Raw genomic sequence first — 14,031 nt, 5'->3', positions numbered from 1 at the left:
TTATAAAAGAATTTCTGCATTACTCAAGGCTCCTAAGAGCACAGTGGCCTCCATAATCCTTAAATGGAAGAAGTTTGGGACCACCAGAAGTCTTCCTAGACCTATTCGTCCAGCCAAATTGAGCACTCGTGGGAGAAAAGCCTTGGTGAGAGAGGTAAAGAAGAACCCCAAGATCACTGTGGCTGATCTGCAGTAGGAAGATGGGAGAAAGCTTCACAAAGTCAACTATCAGTGCAGCCCTCCACCAGTCGGCCCTTTATGGCAGAGTGGCTCAACGGAAGCCTCTCCTCAGTGCAACACATATGAAAGCCCTCATAGAGTTTGCTCCAAAACACATGAAGGACTCCCAGACTATGAGAAATTAGAATATCTTGTCTGATGAGACGAAGTTAGAACTTTTTGTTGATAATTCTAAGTAGTATATGTGGAGAAAGCCAGGCACTGCTCATCACCTGCCCAATAAAATCCCAACAGTGAAACATGGTGGTGGCAGCATCATGGTATGGGGTGTTTTTCAGCTGCAGGGACAGGACAACTGGTTGCAATTGAAGGAAACATGAATGCGGCCAAGTACAGACATATCCTGGATGAAAACCTCTTCCAGAGTGCTCTGGACTTCAGACTTGATCGAAGGTTCACCTTCCAACAAGACACTGACCCTAAACACACAGCTAAAATAACAAAGGAGTGGCTTCAGAACAACTCTGAATTCTTGACTGACCCAGCTAGAGCCCTGACCTGAACCCAATTGAGCATCTCTGGAGAGACCTGAAAATGGCAGTCCACCAACATTCACCATCCAACCTGACGGATCTGGAGAGGATCTGCAAAGAAGAATGGCAGAGCATCCCCAAATCCAGGTGTGAAAAACTTGTTCCATCATTCCCAAGAAGACTCATGGCTGTACTAGCTCAAAAGGGTGCTTCTACTCAATACTGTAACATCCGTGGTGGCGTGCTTGCATAGTGCACCACCTCCCACTATGCAAGATCGCAATGTTACCCTTCAGTCCAGTCTGCAAACCTTGCTCCTGTTCATGCTGTGTGCATGCCTCTGGTCTGATTGCTTAGGGCGGCGGCCCAGTTACTTCCTGATTCTTATACCTGCTGTGGGCACACTCCTAATGCGTCCCCAGCCTATTGCTGTGAGTCACTGGATATTTAAACTCACTTCACCCTGAAGGAGGTGCCTGAGTAACACTATCATTCAGTGTGCTCCTTCGCCTCTGAGTTGCCAGGTCTTGTTCTGTTTCTTGTCTGTTTCGCCACTCTGGGGGCCGTTTACCCAGACCTGTTATCTGTGACTTCTAGTCTCTTTCCGCCATCCTGGGGGCAGTATGCCCAGGCCCGTTATCTGTATCTGTGACTTCTAGTCTGTTTCCGCCACCCTGGGGGCTGAGTTCCCAGGCTCGTTCCTTTACCTTGTTCCTGGTTCAGTCTCTGTCTGAACAGTGTCCTAGCTCGTTACCTGTTTGTCTCTATGTCCGTACCTTCCCTTTTCCTGCAGTGTCTGAACCTGCCCCTAACTCCAACTCATTGTCTCTGTACTTCTGTTTGTGAGTTTAGAGTCCACTCGCTACTTCATTGTAAGTACCTTGTGTGTATCTGGTTCTGCTTGTCCCTTCCAGTCTGTTCCATGTGAACACAGCCCTGTCCTCTCTGCCTGCACCTTCCGCCCTGTTCTGCTCTGCCTTGTCCACCGCACCCGAGGTTTCGCCCTGGTCCGCTTGCTCACCGCTCCAGCGGTTCCTCTCTGCTCTGCCTTGTCCACCACACCAGCGGTTTCGCTCTGCTTGCTTTCCGCTGCAGCGGTTCCTCTCTGCTCTGCCTTGTCCACCGCTCCGGCGGTTTTGCTCTGCTCTGCCTTGTCTACCGCACCTGCGGTTTCTCCCTGCTCTGCTTGCTCACTGCTCCAGCAGTTCCTCTCTGCTCTGCCTTCTCCTCCGCTCCGGTGGTTCCGCTCTGCTCTGCCTTGTCCACCGCACTTGCAGTTTCGCTCTGCTTGCTCACCGCTCCGGCGGATCCTCTCTGCTCTGTCTTGTCCACCGCTCCGGCGGTTCCTCTCTGCTCTGCCTTGTCCACCGCTCCGGCGGTTTCGCTCTGCTCTGCCTTGTCCACCGCACTTGCGGTTTCGCTCTGCTCCACTTGCTCACCGCACCAGCAGTTCCGCTCTGCTCTGCCTTGCCCACCGCTCCGGCGGTTGCTCTCTGCTCTGCCTTGTCCACCCCTCCTGTGGTTTCGCTCTGCTCTACCTTGTCCACTGCATCTGCGGTTTCGCTCTGCTCTACTTGCTCACCGCACCAGCAGTTTCGCTTTGCTCTGCCTTGTCCTCCGTTCCGGCGGTTTCGCTTTACTCTGCTTGTCTACCGCATCTGCGGTTCTGTTCCTGAATTCCAGTCTGTACTGGACCCTATCCAGCCTGCGCTCCAACCTGCTAGTACCTCCCTGTCTGCACGCCAGCTGTGCCTGCCAGTACCTCCCTGTCTGCACTCCAGGCATGCTTGCCAGTACCCCCCTGTATGCATACCAGCCGTGCTTACCAGTATCCACCTGTCTGCATACCAGTCGTGCCTGTCAATACCCACCTGTCTGTATGCCAGCCTAACCTGCCTGTTCCTGCATTCACCGGTGTGGGTCAACAGCGGTGTCCGGGGTCTGATCTGGAGTAGCACATGGTCCCTCTGCTCGGTTCCTCCCTGGTGCACGGAGTCGACTGAGCCGCCGTGCGACCTTGGTCGGATCGGGTTGATACTTAGTTACGCCCCTCCAGGCACTCCCCGGTTCATGGTACAGTGGGATCACTAAATACACACACGCCAGTCAGTCCGGGCGTGTGCATAACAAATACTGAGCAAAAGGTCTGAATACTTATGACCATGTGATATTTCAGTTTTTCTTTTTTAATAAATTTGCAAAAATTTCTACATTTCTGTTTTTTTTCAATCAAGATGGGGTGCAGAGTGTACTTTAATGAGAAAAAAAGGAACTTTTTAGAATTTACCAAATGGCAGCAATGAAACAAAGAGTGAAAAATTTAAAGGGGTCTGAATACTTTCCGTACCCACTGTACATCCATGTGCAATCATCTGCAGGGAGGGTAAGTCCATGTGTAATGTGTGGGTATATACGGTATTTATATGTATGTATGTGTAATATGTTTGTATAGAGGTGTGTTATATGTCATCTCTATGTATTTGTGTACATACTAGATGGTGGCCCGATTCTAACGCATCAGGTATTCTAGAATATGTATGCGGCCGACCGGGCGCGACTAATCAGCGAAGCAATATTTAAATGGGTTGTGCACTACTTTAAATTAACCCCCCAATGTATCCCCCCGGGGCCCCTAATGAATTTTGTAATTATGTCATGTTGTCAATACTGCTTGTGACAACATCACTGACCACGCACAGCCAGCACGTAATTCCCCCGGCTGCAGCCGGCTCTTGCTTCCGCTTACATCACGACTATTTGCTGCTGCAGCCAGGAGTCTCCTGTTCCGCGTACCACGGTGAATGACTGACTGTGGGTGGGGTTATCCCCCATCGTGTCACACCCAGCATCCACTGCGCGCTCTGTCAATGAATGTGCGTGCTTGATCTCCCGACGGTGGCCTGTGTGTTTCAAATCCGGCGCCAATTCGTGGCCAGGCTGCCGCAACCAATCAGCAGAGGGGTGTTTAAATTTGGCGCCAATATCGACAATCGGCGAACAGTGTAAGTGAGGACCGGTAACCTCCATGCAGCTACCGTCAGTAGATCAGCGGCTAAGACCGCTGATATCCCGACGGCAAGAGTGAAAGGAGGACCGGGGAGCGGCGCCGCCTAGGCCGCCGGTCGGGGTACTTCCGCTGAGAGCAGCTAGCGCCGATCATCTCCCGGCTGCATCGCCGCTGACCTCCATGCGGCAGGACGGCCGCCATCTTGTTCTGAAATCCCGTGTCGCTGATTGGCCGCGGCCGGACCAATCAGCGACGCGGGATTTCCTGGACGGACAGAAAGACAGGATAAGCCGATTATATAGTAGATGTGTATGTGATGTCCATGTATTTATCTGTGGTACATCCATGTATTCTCCTGTGTTCATATGTAGCATTTCAGCTCCATTAAAACTTTGAGAAAGACCTGGTGTGGTGGGGCTGAAGTGCCACATATAAACATACAAGTGAATAAATACATTTTATGATGTCTGTGGTGCAGCACGCCCTAAAGTGAACCTGACATGATACATGCTGCTCCATCCACAGGCTCCGGCTGCTCCATCTGGCAGGATGATCTCAGCCAGCAATGTTTTACTCTGAAACGTGGCGGAGTTTCAGATAAAAACATACTTTAAAAGCCACAATGGAACTAGCCGCACGGTAGACTAGTTGGACAGACGTGACCCGATGGCTTTTCCCACCCGCTACCAGTGACTGACCGGTCTCTCAATCATGCATGCAGTAATACTGGCAACTTGTCAGTCACTGGCAGCCGGTGGGGAGAAGCCGCAGAGTTATGTCTGTCCGATTCATCTGTGGCGCCCTGCTGCACATTGGTGCCACAGATCCCAGAGGGGTGCATGGACGGATTTCTCCACAAGAGGCCCTCACAGCATACATACACCTCCACCCTACCACCTCAGACCACCAGAGGGAGCCCGGATAGGGACGTATATTTACAGAGGGTGGAGTTAGGCAGTCAGTCTGCTGCAGCCAGTGAAGTGCTAAGGTCAGTTCAGACTCAGGTAGCTCCAGTTAGTGAGCATAAGGCTTGCCGACGCCATGACAGCGGTGAAGCGCAGCAAGCCTGCTGCTAGTCTGTAGCCTAGTGAGGGCCCCGAGTAGGCCGAAGGCTAATGGAGTGAGTAACATAGGGGGCAGAGGAGCTTTACAAGCTCACCCCAGAAAACATATACCGGAAACTGGGTCCGTGTCTACAGGGTCCAATATCCCCTGTAGAGACAACCGGAACCTCTGGAAGACTTCAAGTCCCAGGTTCACCAGAAGCTAATACGTACCAGAGCCAGGAGTCAGAGAGGCCCCGCTACCAGAGAGTGTGATCTCCAACCAAAGGCCCTACCACAAGATCAGTCAGTGCAAGACAAAAAACAAGTTAGGCCTATCTTCAGGCAGGTCAGAAACTTACCAAGGACAAGGCAAAGTACAGGAGGCCCTACACCCGCTCACTGGGGAGAGTCCTGATATGCACCCTTCACCCTACAGTGCTCCGGAACGTGCCTGAAATAACACCAGTAAAGGTACTGTAGTGAACTGTGTGTTTGCCTATCCTTCTTCCGACCCGGCTGGGTCCCCTCTGTCCTGAACCCCTGCACTTATGCTGCCCTGAGGCCCTGGTCCACCTGTGGGGAGCTACAACATCTAAGCTGCCAGAATACCGGCCTCAGAGGACTGCTGCAGCGCTGGTGGTCCTCACCAGACACCACAGGTGGCATCACAAACTTTCATTATCCCCTTTCTTTTAAAAGAGACCCCAGGGTACGGGCCCGGGAGCCGACTACCGCGACATCCCCCAAGACCAGGCATCAAGGCCCAGGCGCCGAGTAATCCCCATCCCCTGGTCATTACATCTCTCTTTCCTGGCGTCACGAACAGGATATCGTGCCCGCGACAATGACAGAGTGTTGTGCCCATTGCCACCGGGTACTGTGTGCCTTTAATAACGAACTGTATATTGAACTGTGGCGAAGATCGCCGCCATTGTTATGTCACTGCGCAAGAAGAAGGGCGTTACCGCAGGAAAACTAAGAAGCGTACCTGCAGTAGCGCGCAAAGTCTCAGACCCGCCCCACGCAGGTCCTGGCAGGAAGCCCCAGCGAGCGCTCTGACGGAGGACGCAAAGCGACGCAGGGTCCTAGCTAGAAGACCGTCACATGCGGCGCTGCGGCCTACAGAAAAAAAGGTAGGCCACGATTCGCTAGGGGGGCGCCACAATGTCGGAGGAGCAGCCCGACGCCGGGGCCCAGGTTAACAGCCCCGATAATCCACACGCGCTCAATGCCGCGCAGGCCGAAACAGCCGCTCCATCAGCAGGGCCTGTAGCCCCTGTCATGCCCATGGCCCTACCGTACGTCCCTGGAGCGAAGTGGCTCCCCCAGTACAGCGGCAAACCAGATACCCTGTCTGGATTCAAGCGGAAAATATGCGGTATACTGGACATGTACTCTATGACGGGCAAACAAAGAGCCGCTGTAGTTTTGGGACAATTGACTGGTGCTGCGGAGAGGGAAGTAGAAACTTGGTCGGCTGCAGACCAGGAGTCAGTGCCCGTAATCTTTAAAAAGTTACAGACTGTATTTGAGGATCGCACTGAGACAGACCTCCGGATGAGGTTCTACCACTGCTCTCAGCAACCGGAGGACAGTGTTCGGGACTATGCCTGGCGCTTACAAGGGGCGCTGCAAGCTCTGAAACAGATTAGTCCAACCAGCATAACTGATGAAAATAAAATGCTAAAAAAACAGTTTGTCCGAGGGCTGAGGTCCCAAGAGGAGAGCAGGACTGTGCGTTGGTGGTCCTTAGATCATCCAGATGCCACCTTTGACACCCTTAAGGACATTGGAAAAGTAATAAGGTAACACCAGCTCACCTGAACAATGACGTCCTGAAGCAAGGTGCAATGAACCATTCAAAGTAGTTCCACAGTATAAGGAGAAAGGATTACCAGCTTCATGAATAGTTCAAAAATAGGTTTCTTTATTGTGAAAAAAGCTCTGTAAAAACAGATTCCATAGTCACATAGTGTAGCCAGGGCAACACGTTTCGAACGCTAAAGATGCATATGTGTTTTCTTCTTTGTCATGTGATTGTTTTTACTATGCATATACTCTGCAAATTGGTTTTATATTTTTTGTATGCAAATTTATGTATCATGTGACTTCCATTTTGTATGCGATTGGTGAACAATGGTTTATATACCATGGGTATGCCATTTGCAAGCCGGTCTTGACAAAGAACGCATCTTTAGCGTTCAAAACACGTTGCCCTGGCTATACTATGTGACTATGGAATCTGTTTTTAAAGAGCTTTTTTCACAATAAAGAAACCTATTTTTCAACTATTCATGAAGCTGGTAATCCTTTCTCCTTATGCTGTGGAACTACTGCGAATGGTTCATTGCACATTGCTTTAGGACGTCATTGCTCAGGTGAGCTGGTGTTACCTTATTACTACTCCATTGTTGAACTTTATCACCGTGCACTCCAGATAACTAATTCTAAGTTGGAAGAAATTATGCTTATTTAAGCTTATTTTTTTGGACATTTAAAAAAAAACTGAGTTTTTTTTTTTTCCTTCACTAAGACGTCTTGTAATAGTCCAAATATGACTGATATAAATGAAAATAGAGTTCGCAAAGCAGTGGAGGTATTTTCATTGGACACAAATTCCAGCAGTAGTTTACCAACAAAATTATCTGATGAATTTCATGACATAGAAAAATTAATTATGAGTGAAACAAAAATATGGTGGGATCACAAAACCCTCGAAAATTATGTTTCTAAAAACATGATACCTAGAGGACTTCGTTTAAAAAAAGTACCAACTACAGTTTATTCCCCTGCTTTTGTCAACAAGTGGAATCAAGCACTTTCAGACTGTTCTATAGTGCTGATCAAACTGATTATTGCGGAGGAAGAACTAAAATTGTCAAAATTAAATACTGATATTAAATCCCTAAAAAATTCACTCAAAGAGCGTTTTGATAAAACTATTTTTGAAAACAAAATGCAAAACATATATGTCAATGTCTCAAAGTTAGAAGAAGTTATTACTTTGAGAAAAAAAATCTAAATTCATCAGAGATAATAATGACTACCAGCTGGATCAGGTGTATGAATGGGGAAGGTGGGAAAAAGTCCACACACCCAGATCAATACTAAAACGTACACCTTCCTATAATTGTAAAAAACTCCACAGAAATCACATGTCAGTTTTAGTTCATTCGATCCAGATATATCGGATGGTAACACTAATGACTCAGATTCCAGTCACTTAACTAAGGATTTTTCCTATTACCAGAATATAAAAAAACGCAGAAGAAACGCAAACGAGGTGGACGGAAACATTCCAAGCACCTCAAGAATGACTTCTCGCTACAGAAAGTAACATGTGATTCATCCCCTACAAAGAATTTCCTGAATTTATCCAAACACCAGCTCACAAGTGAACAAATACAAGTTCTATCCTATGGACTGAATTTTGCACCTGATAGAAAATTTGATCTCTTTGGGACCTTGAAAGATGTCAATAAATTTGTAAGAAACCTGACGGTAAAAAGACATTTTTTGATGAGACTGAATCTGCACCTAACAATATAGATCATGACAAAATAACCAATGAATTTCGGACTCTTAATTTTCAGGAACAATCAGCATTACTACACCTTCAAGATTTGGAAAAAGAAAATTGCTCTCCACAACCTAGCACCAATTCAGCAGAGTTTTTTTCAGGGCGGAATCCTTTTTTTTATCCTATACAATCAAGAACGGGAGCAATGGATAAATTTCAGTAAACTATTCAACGTGAACTAAAAAATCTCCATATGCAGGTGGAAAATAACAGCTCAAAAAGTAATTTGAACAAAAAACAAATGAAGGCATTACAGGAACTAAAACGGATGGAGGATATCATTATTAAGATGTCAGATAAAGGCGGACTAGTAGTAGTTATGGATGCAGACATGTATCACAACCAAATGTTGGAGCTTTTCTCTGATACAACTACTTACACAAAGGTTCCATCAAATCCCTCCACAGATTACAAAATAATAACCCATGCTATAATAAACAAAGGCTTTGTTTTAGGGGTTATTACAGCTAAACAAAAAGACTTTCTCAATGTTGAGCATCGCATATGTGGCACCCCAGGGGTCTGGTTACCACAGTAATAGAAATATTATGTCTGAGAGCAAGTTGAGGTTTCTCTGGCCAGGAGCCCTAAGCATGCAACACGGCCCGCCCAGACCTGGGAGGGGAGGAATCTGCCCTTATAAACTGGGTCTGGGGCAGGATTAGGAGAGAAAGAGTTCAGTTCCAGACACAGGGAAAGTTACAACAGGAGCTCTGTAGGAGCAGGAGCGAGTGCCAGAGGCTGGAAGCTAGAAAGCTCGCCTTGGCTGAAGACACTAACCCGGACACGGAGTCCGAGGCTGTGGGGACATCCAGGTCCAGCAGCAGAATCCAACAGGCAGGGGATTCCATGTCCTCTGGCCTTAGAAACCCGAAGGCACGGTCACAAGCAAGGGACCAGCACCGCCATCGTGAAGCAAAGGCTAACGGAAGGCCCCAAGTCACCGGCCATACGGGTGAGCACCACACGGTATACTCAGGGACGTGGGCTACTTCTACCCGCATAGAGCAAGGTAGCCAGGAAAGAGTGCAGATAGTCGGGGAGGCCTACAACTGCACCTGGCCAGGGGAGATCCTGCTTGCTCACAGACAGACCAGGCCCCTACTGCTAACCAGTACTCCCGGGAGGGTCTGCGTTATACCATCAGTAAAGACCCTGAACTGCACCACACATCTCTGTGATTCCTTGTCGCACCAGCACCATTACTACCGGGACGCTCACACCATCACTCCCATCATCCACATTAGCTGCCCTGAGGCAATACTCCTCCCGTGGGGAGTTATCCCATACTCGGCTGCGCAAACAACATCAGCCTCAGCGGTCGGCAGCGCAGCGGCGGTCCCCACTGACCGCAATCCACGGGTGGCGTAGTCGGACATTGTTATTACTTAAGACCGCCACTGGTTTGACCGCCCTGGGCACGGACCGGGTCACCGCGACGGAGAACTACAACCCCCAGCGATCCGGCTCCGGGTATCCCCCTGCACAGCACAGGCCCAGGGGGCGCGTCAACTTTGGCGTAGTCGGCAGGATTTCGTGCCCGCAACCACCGGGTACTGCGTGCCTGAAAAAGACTTTTGAACTTACCTGTGGTGAAGTTTCCCGCCGTCCGGAGTAGTTTCCCGCCATCCAGAGCCGATTCCCGCCATCAGACGCCATCTTGGACCATTTCCCACCATCTTCTGCCTTCTTCCCGCCATCCGCGGCTGCTTCCCGCCTTCGGATGCCATATTCGGGACGCCGCACGGGGAGAAGAGGGGCGTGGACGCCGAAAGCGCGCGAGATCCGAAGCTCCGCCCCACGCTCCGCCCCACACTCAGACGCTGCGCAAGGTCCTGGAAGGGAGGAAGAGCGACGCTGACGTCATCGGAGCGCGACGCCAGGTCCTCAACCACGACTATCGACTGTGGAGCCGCGGCCTACGGAAGAAGAGCATCGCAAGGTAGGCCACGGTCCACTAGGGGGGAAGGAGGATGTCGGACACCGAGGGGAGCTCCACTGCCACAGCCACTGCCAGCGCAACCGCTGCAGCAGTCATGCCATTCACCATGCCCTATATACCGGGGGCAACCTGGCTACCCCAGTACTCAGGAGAGTCACATACCCTGAGTGACTTTAGGGAAAGACTTGATAGCCTCTTCCAGGTATACCCCCTCACAGAAGAGCAAAAAGTGAGCATTCTGGTGGCCCAGTTAATCGGGGCAGCCCAAAGGGCGGTAAAGTCCTGGTCACCTGGGAAGAAGAGGACTGTCAGAGAGATACTAGCCCGGCTGAAAGACACGTTTGACACCCGCACCTCAGCCGAGATAAAACTAAGATTTTATGGGTGCAAATAACGGGCACATGAAAGTATAAGAGACTATGCTCTAAACCTACAAGAGGCCCTGAGAGCCATTAAGCAGGCAGACCCTGACAGCGTGGGAAATAAAGACAAGCTGTTGACCGAACAATTTATAGAGGGTCTACTGTGCAATGCCCACCGAACCCAGTTGCGGGCAATGGCCTTACAGGACCCTGACCTGGACTTTGCACAGTTCAAGGACAGAGCCATCTGGGTGCTCCGAGAACCGGCACCAGGTGGCGCTGTGACCCACAGGCGCCCTGCTATCACTTATCACCAGGAGACGGCGCCCTTGTCTGCAGGGCCTGTGGTAGCTGATGCGCAGGCTTTAAACAGTGACCCGGCTACAGACCTGCACCATCAGGTCCAAGAGCTGACTAAGAGCGTTGCCGCGCTAACCAGAACTGTGCAGTCTTTACAGGTCTGTTCTCCAGGAAAGATCCAGCTGGCATCCGGACAGGAGGACGTCCCGTGGCGCCGACTGAGGAGGACCCCACCGGCCAGAGGAAGACCCAGCGACAGGTACAATGAGGACGGACGACCCATCTGCCGCCGCTGCAATCAACCCAGACATATGGCAAGGTACTGTCATTTAAACGGGCACAACCTGGGGTAGAGGGCCAACCCCCAGGCATAAGATCATCAGGCCCATCGAACTGGCATGACAAATACCTAGGGGGACGTCCGGTCTTGCCTGTGGTACTGGATGGCATTCCTATGAGTGCCCTACTAGACACTGGGTCACAGGTGACCACCATCCCGTACGTGCTCTTTAAGCAGTACTGGAATGACTCGGACATAACCCGCTACCCAGATGACGACCTGAGCATTATCGCCAGCAATGGTTAGCCCGTGCCACAGATAGGATTTAGGGAAATGACCATCAAGGTCGGTAAAATTGAACTGCCGGCACAAGGACTGATCATTGTGGACATTGACCGGCGCGAGAGTCACCCAAAAATCACCCTAGGTACTAACGTAATTGAAAACTGTCTTGCAGAGGTGATTCTTATTTTGCAGCAGGTTGCCAAGAACGCCAGTTCCAGCCAGCAGCGTGTGCTCCAAAAAGAGATCCGGGCACTGATGAAGCGGCAACAAGTGGAACTATCTGGTGGTGAGATAGGTAGCGTGAGAATGTGTGACCCGTTCCCTATTGCCATGCCCCCAAAAAGTGAGATGATGATTTGGTGCCGGGCAGCTATTGGTCTAAGAGGTAGAGACTACCAAGCAATGGTAGAACCCGTCTACTGAGACAGTAGGCCCACCATTTTGACAGCACGGGGGGTGGTCGATGTACGCCATGGGAGGGTGCCCGTCTGCATCATCAATATCGGGGAGAGAGAAGTATACCTGCCCCGGTATGCCACGCTAGCCAAATTGTTCACCATAAACCAGAATTCTGTACAGGCCGTGGAACCCTTGCCTCCATCTCAACCAGAGGAAGGTAACGGCTCTAAGAAACCAATGGAGGACTGGTGTCAGCAACTGCATTTGGGTACTGACTCCACTCCCTCACACCAAAAACAGGGAGTCTACCGGGTGGTTCAAGAGTACGAGAGAGTGTTTAGTAAACACCCGCTAGAATTCGGGCGAGTAGAAGGGGGTAGAACATCACATCCCCACGGGAGACCATCCTCCCATAAAGGAGAGATACCGACCCGTACCCCCTGCACACTATCAACACGCCAAGGGGATGCTAAAAGACATGAAGGAGGCTGGGGTAATTAGGGACAGCTGTAGCCCCTGGGCAGCTCCACTAGTCTTAGTGAAAAAGAAAGACAACACCATGAGAATGTGTGTAGACTACAGGAAGGTCAACCGTATCACACACAAAGATGCGTACCCGTTACCAAGGATAGAAGAGTCCTTAGCTGCATTAAAATCTGCTAACTTCTTCTCTACTTTGGATCTCACTAGCGGGTACTGGCAGGTTCCTGTAGCAGAGGCGGACCGGGAGAAGACCGCATTCACCACCCCGATGGGACTCAGCGAATTTAACTGTATGCCGTTCGGGTTCTTCAACGCACCAGGAACCTTCCAACCGTTGATGGAATGCAGTCTGGGACACCGGAACTTCGAGACGGTCCTATTATACCTGGACAATGTCATCGTCTATTCCAAAACCTATGAGGACCATCTGGAACACCTGGCAGAAGTGTTTGAAGCCCTGGCAAACTATGGCCTAAAAGTAAAACCCTCAAAGTGTCACCTACTGAAGCCAAAGGTACAGTACCTGGGACACGTGGTGAGTGCTGACGGAGTAGCCCCCGACCCTGACAAGATCACCGTGATTAAGGACTGGCCAATACCATCCAGCATAAAGGAAGTGCGGCAGTTCCTCGGGTTGGTAGGCTACTACCGAAGATTCATTCCCGGTTTTACCAAGAAGGCAGCTCCTATGCAAGACCTCCTGATAGGCCAGTCCAGGAAGGCCAAAAACCAGAAGCCACCCTTCAAATGGGAAAAGCTGGAAGAGGAGTCGTTCGGCCAGCTGAAGATGGCCCTCACGGGGGATGAAATCCTGGCGTACCCCGATTACAGCCAGCCCTTTATCCTCTACACGGACGCAAGCAACATCGGGCTAGGAGCCGTACTGTCCCAGATCCAGTAGGGGAGAGAACGGGTAATTGCTTACGCCAGCCGAAAACTGCGACTCACGGAAAGAAACCCGGAGAATTACAGCTCGTTCAAGCTAGAGTTCCTGGCAGTGGTGTGGGCAGTAACCGAACGTTTTAAGCATTACCTTGCCTCTTCCAGGTTCACCGTGTACACGGACAACAACCCGTTGACACACCTGGACACTGCAAGACTGGGTGCCCTGGAGCAGAGATGGATGGCCCGCCTGTCCAATTTTGAGTTCACGATCAAATACCGGGCAGGACGCTCCAATACCAACGCGGACGCCCTGTCCAGGATGCCAAACCTACCGGACGAAGGTGAGGATCCAGAAGAATTGGAAGAGATCGAACTCCCTGCATTTCACCGTCATGGGATTACCCAGTATTCCCACCGTGTAAGGGGCCAGCGATCCGCTACGTTCAACCCCTTACCCCACTACAACTGGGCGGAGACGCAAGACAGTGACCCCGCAGTCCGTCTGGTGAAGGAAATGCTGACCCAGGCTGACGCCCGCCTAGACCCGGACGCTCCGGAAGAGACCAAGCAACTGTGGGCGGAGAAGAGCAGACTGTTCCTCTACAAGGAGAAGTTGTGCTGCAGAATGGTCAATTCCCGGACACATGAGCTGATCTGGCAGGTGGTGGTACCGAGACGGGACGCAGCTATGGTGCTGGAGGCCTACCACAATGGGGCAGGGCACTTCGGATGGAAGAAGCTGGAGTTCC

General features: G+C 50.7%; 1 long non-coding RNA gene across 4 annotated transcripts in view; it reads right to left on the bottom strand.

Moving 5' to 3' along the window:
• The window catches only part of LOC141240607 (uncharacterized), a 173,562-nt gene that overhangs the window by 92,709 nt on the left and 66,822 nt on the right, over nucleotides 1-14,031 (bottom strand). The gene's annotated exons all lie outside the window — the stretch shown is intronic.

Source organism: Phyllobates terribilis, unplaced genomic scaffold, assembly GCF_046119375.1.
Source record: "Phyllobates terribilis strain yellow unplaced genomic scaffold, ASM4611937v1 Scaffold_886__1_contigs__length_569868, whole genome shotgun sequence".
NCBI lineage: Eukaryota > Metazoa > Chordata > Amphibia > Anura > Dendrobatidae > Phyllobates > Phyllobates terribilis.
The sequence above is the reverse complement of the archived record's forward strand: the minus strand, read 5'-3'. Positions and strand labels throughout refer to the sequence as shown.